Source organism: Mustela erminea, chromosome 2, assembly GCF_009829155.1.
Source record: "Mustela erminea isolate mMusErm1 chromosome 2, mMusErm1.Pri, whole genome shotgun sequence".
Classification (NCBI taxonomy): domain Eukaryota; kingdom Metazoa; phylum Chordata; class Mammalia; order Carnivora; family Mustelidae; genus Mustela; species Mustela erminea.
In genome coordinates this window covers 101,444,180-101,452,303 of record NC_045615.1, presented here as the reverse complement: position 1 = coordinate 101,452,303, position 8,124 = coordinate 101,444,180, and the positions used below count along the sequence as shown (strand labels likewise).

The following is an 8,124-nucleotide window of genomic DNA, read 5'->3' as shown; positions in this document are numbered from 1 at the left end:
GCCCAGCTGTGGCTGCTTCCTATATGTGTCTCTAGGCTGGCACATGGTGCCCAAGGGGGCTCCTTAATGAAATGCAAAGATCCCTGGCAGCGAGATCTCAGAAAGAGGGATCATTCCTGGGTTCCCTTAGGGAAGACCCCAACCCTCTCTGGGCTTCAGTTTCCTCTTCTGTAACTGAGGGCACCACGCATACTCCCCCACCATTAACGTATCTCCACAGGCAGCAGAGTGTCCCCTGGAGAGGCTTCCTAGTGCATCCCAGGACTGGACTACTCCTGCCCCCACCTCCAGTATCAGATCCTCTTGCTGCTTCCCTCTCCCATTGAAGTCCAGCTGCCTCTCAATAATGTCCACAGAAAAGTTACTGTATCCCTAATCCCAGAGAGTGTTTGTTCTCTTCTGGGTTTCCTTCCTGTTCCCACAAAAGAGCTGGAGGTGGCCCAGGTGACAATTTGCAGTCACCTGACCCAAGATCTTGAGTATATCCCAGTCTCCTCTTGCTCCTTTTCCTGCATTCATTCCTTCTTGCTTTCACTCATTCTTGTACTTATTCATACCTGCATTCATTCATTCCTGTGTTCATTCATTCATTCATTTGATCATTCATTCATTCATTTGATCATTTGTTCCTGCATTCATTCATCCATTCCTGCATTCATTCACTCAACCAGCAATACTGGTGCACCTCTTCTGTCTGTCAGGGTGGTGAGAACATGCCAGGAAATATAACGTATGAAGCCCTTGGCCTGTGAAGCTAGCCTTCTGGTGGGGACCGACACCAAGCCCCCTACCAAATGTGCATGGATGGGAGGAGGGAAAGGGAATAGGGGCACACACAGGGATGCCAGGAAGGCCCCACCAGAAAGTGTCTTTTCTGGAGCCACACACAGGACTGGAGGGACTAGGACCAGCCGGCTTGTTGGAGGAAGGCCTCTGGACAGAGGGAACAGCCCATGCAAAGTGTTGGAGGCCTGTGCCATCGTACAGAAGGGGGACATGGGGCTCAGAAAAGGAATAGAGTCCACCCAACGTGCCCCAGTCGTGGACTGTGACCATGGCCTGAGTCAGGCCCATGTCTTTTCGCCTGACTATCCCTAGCATGGATGAGGAAACTGAGGCCAGAGACTAGAGCCAAGCAGCCAAAGTGAGTCTTCCTAGTCTCCAGCAGAGTCAGGTCATAACCCAAGCTGCTCTCTTGAGGATGTCAGCCAACACCAGGCTTTAGACCCACCCTGGGATCTGGCAGGGAGAAGGAAGCTGAGGGGGGAGGAAAAAGAAGGAAGGAGAAGGAAGCCCCAGGAGGTTCTGGGGGATGGTGAAAAGACACCTGCCTGTACCATGTAGATCCAGCCCACGTCCACGTGACTATGGGGAACCATGAAGACCCTGATGGGGCTCACGGGCTGTGCCACCAGGAACAGCAGCAGCACCAGGTGCGTGAGCATGGGAAGCCAGCCAGGCAGCCGCATCCCAATGGCAGGTGGGCAGGGGCTGCAGCTAGCTGTCACTTGCTGTCCACTGGCGACTGGTCCCCTAACAGAGTACAGTGCTACCAACATGTAGGGAGGTGGGGACAGGAGCAGGAGGAGCAACACCTGCAGCCGTGCTGTCACCTGAGCCAGAAGAGGGGGTGGCCCTTGGACATCACCATTCGGTGCTCCGCCACTATCACCAGTGTCCGAGCATTGGTGTCAATTTTTTTATTTATTTTATTTAAATTCAATTATTTAACCTATAACGTGTTGTCAGTTTCAGAGGAGGAGTTCAGTGACTCATCAGTTGCATATCACACCCAGTGATCATCACATCATGGGCCCACCTTGATGCCCATCACCCAGTTACCCCATCTCTCCACTCACCTCTCCTCCAGCAACCCTCAGTTTGTTCCTAGAGTTTTTCCTAGAGTCTTTTGGGTTGTCTCCCTCTCAGATTTCATCTTTTTTTATTTTTCCATCCCTTCCCCTATGATCCTGTTTGTTTTTCTTAAATTCCACATATGAGTGAAATCCCATGGTAATTGTCATTCTCTGATTGACTTATTTCGCTTAGGATAAACCAGTGCTGTCCAATTCTCAGCAGAGTCCCAAATTCCATGTGCCCCCAGGGCAGTGGTCATGGAGTGCTCTCCCCCAGACCCTTGTCTGGAGGAAGCCAGCAGCCATGTTGTGGGTCATGCCAGCCTTCTGTGAAGAGGACACACAAGGAGGAGCTCCATCCTGCCCACAGCCAGCACTGGCTCAGCAGCTCCGCAAGCCATCCACCAGCAAGCTGCTCCTCCAGCCCAGCCCCAGGTCCAGGAGTCTGTGAGGAGAATCAATAAACAAATGAAACACCTAGGGGCACCTGGGTGACTCAGTCTGTAGGCAGCCAACTCCTGGTTTCAGTTCATGTCATGATCTCTGGTTCATGGGATCAAGCCCAGCATTAGGCTCTGGGGCTGGGGTGGAGCCTGCTTGATTTTCTCTGTCATGCTTCCTCTCTCCCAACCTCAGCAAAAGGACTGAGTTCAATCTTCCCAGTTCAAGTGCAGAAGTCCCAGGGAAAGCTTCTTATTGGTGCACAGAGAAGCTCATAGTCCAAGACTGGACCAATCACTGTGGCCAGGGAACTGTGAGGAGGTGGTGCCCCAGCTGGAGCCCAGAGCTGAAAGGGCTTTTCCTGAAAGGAGGAGAGAGCTGAGGTGCCTTCTTAGCATGAAGGCCAGGAATGACAAAACAAGAGAAGAGCTGGCATCCCACACCTTGCTCTGAAATAGAGGCTCTGCCTGAAACTGCCCTATGTTCTGGAACAAACCCCATTACCTCTCTGGGTGGTAGACTCCCCATCTGTACTTTGAAATGGCTGGACTAGAGATTCAGGGTCCTTCCAGCTGTTAGACTCTGTGATCTGAGCCCTTGGACAGATGGGAGGAAAGGCATCCAGGTGGAAGGATGTCTGTGGGCAAAGGCAGGAAAGGAGATGCCTGAAGCACTGGGACCAGCAGATGCTTCAGGCTGTCCTCCCTGTGGGGCACACGTGGGCAGGAGCTGGATCACCTGTACGAGGGCACATGGTGTGCAGAGCTCTCACTGCCAGGAGGAGGAGCTTGGCCCCAATCCTTGTCCTGGCTCTGTTTGTCTGCTCTGCAGAGACTGCCCAGAATCTCCCAGGGCCCCAGCAGCAAGAGCCCGTGACCCTACCCCCAAGTCTTCACCTTCAGATCCTCAGCATCCCAGGCTGGAACTACAGCTCCAACCACAGAGAGCACATGCAGAATCTCCAGAAAGGTGAGGCAGGTGTCCAAGGGAGCCAGACGCACGGCACCCTCCCCATGGCAACCTGGCCCCACATTCATCACCAGACAAAGTGGGCTCCTCTCAGAGTTGTTCTGCTTCTGCTTGGTCACCTGATCCCTTTCTCTACCAAATGGAGAGGGCCAGGCCCACAGACAGGCTGTGGGGACCTGGGTCACTCAGCAAGCAGGGTACACTGTGGACATGGACCCCAGCCCAGGACCTGTCCACACCCACTCTCTGATGGATCCCTCTCACCCCACCACCAATTCCCAATCATCACCCACCATCTGCCAGACCTCAGCCTGCAGTGCAATCCTGCTCCTCAGGGACTCCTGGAGCCCTGAACAGCCAGGCCCACTTGTCCTCTGAACCCGGGAAGACTGATTGTCCAGAGCTTCCATTCATTCACTGAACAAACATCTCTTGCGCCCGGCACTGGGTAATCAGCACTGACCAATGTAGGCAAGGCCCCTGGACTCAAAGAGCTCTCCATCTAGAGGGGGAAGCAGGCAAGTCACCAGGACACCAGTGATGTTGATGTTCACATTAAGCCCCCAACAGGGCTTCATGGAGGGCTTCCTGGTGGAAGTGATACCTGCCATGGTGTCATGGTGAAATGATTTATCCTGTTGCCAAAGCTCCAGCTGCACCTTCTCTTCCCCTTTCCACTGTGAGCATCTCAAAGGCAGGGCTGGCTGCCCCTGAGCCATCCTCTTGTCCCCAAAGCCCCATCTAGGTTCTGCCAGTCACCAAGGATGGCTCAGTAGGAGTCCGCAGAACTAAGGAGGAAAAGGAAGAGGCAACAGGCCAGATAACACTTTTATCTGATAAAGCAGATCTTGGGGACCGTGGCTCATGTCTGCAGCCCAGTGGCTTTCTAGCACTGAATCCCATTATAGGAATCCCCCTGCCACAGAAGATGCTGGGTAGGGAGCCTCCCCTACAAGGCAGAGCATTCCCTTCCCACTGGTGTGCGTGGCCAATGCAAGAGAATAGGTCTCCTGTAGACAGCTGATTCCCAAATAGGAGGAGAAAGGAGCTCACCTGGGAGTTCCCCAGACTCACTGAATGAAGGTCCCTCCTCCCTGGAGAACAGCAAGTGAGGGGCAGTGCGAGGGGAGTCTCAGGGACAGAGTTAGGACCCCCTCCTCTGCATCCCTGAGCTCAGGGCCACCTTATGAAGCAGGTGTGTCGTCCTGGACATCAGCATGTCCTCACCTCACCCCCACCATCATCTGGAGACAGAGGACTTGCCTGACTCTTGGGATCCAATCCATAACCACCCCCTTGAATAAGTAGAAGGGATTTTTCACACCCCGTGTGCAGCAGTAACATCAAACAGGGACTGTGCCAATGACTCCCAGAGAGGCTGAGGGTAGGAAGTGAAGGGCAGGTGTAGGGTGCTGGGCCCAGCCTAGAGGATCAGCGCTGATGGGGGTCCTTCTGTCCCTGAAGGCCATGAAAGGAAGGCCAAGGTGGACCTCCGTCATGTCCTGCTTTAGCTCCATCACCTGCATGAGGTGGGGGAGGACCCGGTCCTGTCTCAGCCTGTGATTGTGAACCTGGAGGTTATGAGCCCTCAGACCCCTATGACAATCTCCCTGGCCATGGCCTGAAGCCCCAGCAGGCAGGCAAACCCCAGTGTGAAAATCCCCTCTGGCAAAGACCTCGGCAGAGATGCCTGGGACGCTCCCGCTCACCCTGGAATGGGCGCTGTGGGGGCACGTGGGCACTCCAACCTCCTCTCTCTGCATTCTTGCGGCTTCACTTTCTCTGATCCCTTCCTGGGTCACTGCGTCCCGTACCTGGCCTCATGGCATGCTGACTGTTTCTCTTTGGCTCATCCTCTGTGGTCACCTGCAGGCACAGCCTCACAAGCAGATAGGTCTGCAGAAGCAGGAAGGCAGCGGCAAATGGGGTCTTGCTTCTGAGTGCTTTCTCCCTGTGTCAGTGCAGGGAAACTTCCTCAAAAACCTCTCATCTCCGGCCAGACCTCCCTTCCTGATCAGGGCAGAAGGGGCCACCTGCCTCTGTCCTCACACAGAAGACTTGGCACAGGGAATGGATAGCTACTCCTGGTCTCAGCCTGGGCCACCCCCTGAGTCATACTGGGGAGAAGGGGTCTGGACGATGGAGGCAGTTCCTGTGCCTGCCTCCCCTGGATATGCTTATCCAGTGCAGTTCCTGGGAAAGCCTGCTGGTCCTCGCCTCAGTATCCTCCTCTGTGAAATGGGCACATGGTTCCCTCTGGGGATTTCCTGGGAGCATTCATGAGGTGGTGTGTTGTGCCCCAAGAGTGGGTGCCACCCCTGCTCCTGCTTTGCCTCTACTCTGATCTGGAGCCTCAGGGGTAGCTCACTCCCCCTGTGCTCCTGTCCCTCAGGTTGTGCTGCAGGGGCTGGGGTCCGTAGTGGCAGTGGAGGAGCGCTCGCTCACAGGGACGTGGGATGTGAGCACGCTGCACCGCTGGAGCTGGAGGACATGGGATGGTCCCCACAGCAGAGATTTGGGAGCTTCTAGTTCAGGCTGAGCGTGGGAATCCCAGCCTGCCCCCAGACTGGCTCAGGAGCTGGCCAGACCTTGTTTAGATCACTTGTGTGATCTAAAGGCCTGTGTGACCTTGAGCAGGCTACTTGGTTTCTCTGATTGTGTACCATCCAGAATCTACCAAGGATCAGTGTGTGTGTGCATGCCTGTGTGTGTGTCTGCAGACCGCATCACCAGCCTCTGTCCTGGGTGATTCCTGAACTGGCAAGCATATCCCAGGGGGTCTGAAATCTGTCATGCTGTGTCTCACACCGCACACACCACCATCAGCAACTGGGAACCACAGGCAGCTTCATGCCCCCTGGTCCTTTCCATGCTGTTCCCTCTGCCTGGATCACCCTTGTCCCCTTCTCTCTGGCCTGCTCCTACTCAAGCTTTGGTGGAGTCCAGGGCTGGGTCAGGTTCCTTCTCCATTCTCCTCTCCCCCCTCTCCCCCTCTTACCTCTTTCCCATGGATCTTTTCTGTCCACTGCACACAGCAGAGTGCTTTCTACATAGCTGGACACTTAGTCATTTGGGAATAGGTAGATGGGGGATGGGTGGATAGCTGGATGGCAGATGAATCATGGATAGATGGATGGATGATGGATGGCTGATGGATGGAAGATGCATGATGGATGGACAGATGGATGATGGGTAGATGGATAGATGGATGGGTGGATGGATTGGTAGACTGATGATGGATAGATGATGGATGAATGGATGATGGATGGATAGATGGATGGATGATGGATGAATGAATGGGTGGATGGCTGAGTCTATGGAAGTGTGAATGTTTGAATGAATGAAAGGATGGATGGATTGATGAATGGACTAATGGATCGTGGATGGATGGATGGATGGGTGGGTGGGTGGAAGAATGGATGAAGTGGTTTCCCTCTTAAGGTTGAATTCAGTCAAACCCAGTAATATAAAGTGCAGCCCCACCAGGTGGCCTCAGTGAGAAAACTCTAGGAATTGAGTGCTACACCCCATGGGAAATGAGGCCATGTATGGCCAGGACCACCTATATAATAGGCTCATGGGAGAGCCAAAATGAAAGAGGCCCGTGGCAGTGGGAGTCCTGGATGGATGGGTCAGCCAAGGGCCTTCGTCAAAGAGCCACATTAGAGTATAGGTGGGTGCGGTGTATGAGAGGAATCTGGGTGAAAATGCCACGGGGAAGCAGGTGGTTCAAAGGACAGACCACCTCTGCTCCCCCAGGCAGCTCCAGCTCTCACTCAACATCCCTTGATGAGTCAGCCCTTGGCTGACTCTGTGACCTCAGTGGAAGGCCGGGGCCACAGAAAAAGGAACAGGACTGAGGACATGGAAAAGCAGCATGGGAGGATGAGGGAGGACCAGCTGCCCCCCTGATAGGCTGATGCAGAAAATGGTCAGGTTGGGGGGTTTGTTTTGCTTTAAATAAAAATTGCATTTCACATGTTCTCCTGAGGCTCTAGAGCTGGCTTCTTCTATCCTCCCGCTTGCATGATGTCTGCACACACACGCACTCCTCGTGCCCATGCAGGAGTCATCAGGAAGCTCCCATAAGGCAGAGAGAAATACCCAGAGTGACAGGAAAGGCACCTGCCACACAGGCCTCATCCCCTCTTGCCCAGACCACCAGTGTGATGTGCGTGCCTACTGTGTGCCTAATGATGGGTGCAGGTGGGGTTCTGCCAGGACAGGGGGCCTTCTGAGCCCGTGGGGGCAGAGGGGTCTATTTTAAAAGGCTATGGAAAGATGACCCCCAGGCCAGTTGGGCTTTGTGAGAAGAGCAGATGCCCTAAGACTTGAGCCCCGACGGGCTGGGTGCTGAGAGCAGGGGCCATGATCTGCTAGGGTATTTCTTTCTGCTCTCACTTCAGGGCTCCTGGGTGGCCCTCCGTGGGCTGTGTTGGAAATAGTCCATGTGCCTAATGTCATGTGACGCTCTCCTAGGACAGGGACCTGGCGTGGGAGTGGGAGCCTGAAGAGGATTACCAACACCTTCAGCTCTACTGGGTCCAAGCCTCATGGAACTGATGGTGCAATGGAACCAGGCTGTCCATTGTCATTGGAGACACCTTTAGTGGCCTTTCCCATGTTGCCTCATTGCCATCCCTGTGTGTACCAGGCTCAGTACTGGGTACCTGACAAACTGGACCTGGGGACCTCTGGCACACTGCATGATCCAGGTTCTTGACTGCACTTTATTGATGGGAACAATGATTTGGGTCCCTGAAATCCCTCTGCCAGTGTCACCCAGGATTAGCATCCAGGACCCTGGCTCCTTGTCCAGGTGGCTGTGCTAATATCTCAGGCTGAAGGTCCTTCCCAA

The 8,124-nt window shown here is 54.2% G+C and overlaps 1 pseudogene; it reads left to right on the top strand.

Annotated features, from left to right (window-relative positions):
* Positions 1-1,443: 1,443 nt before the first annotated feature.
* On the top strand, positions 1,444-5,805 carry LOC116582469 (annotated as a pseudogene).
* The last annotated feature ends 2,319 nt before the right edge of the window (positions 5,806-8,124 follow it).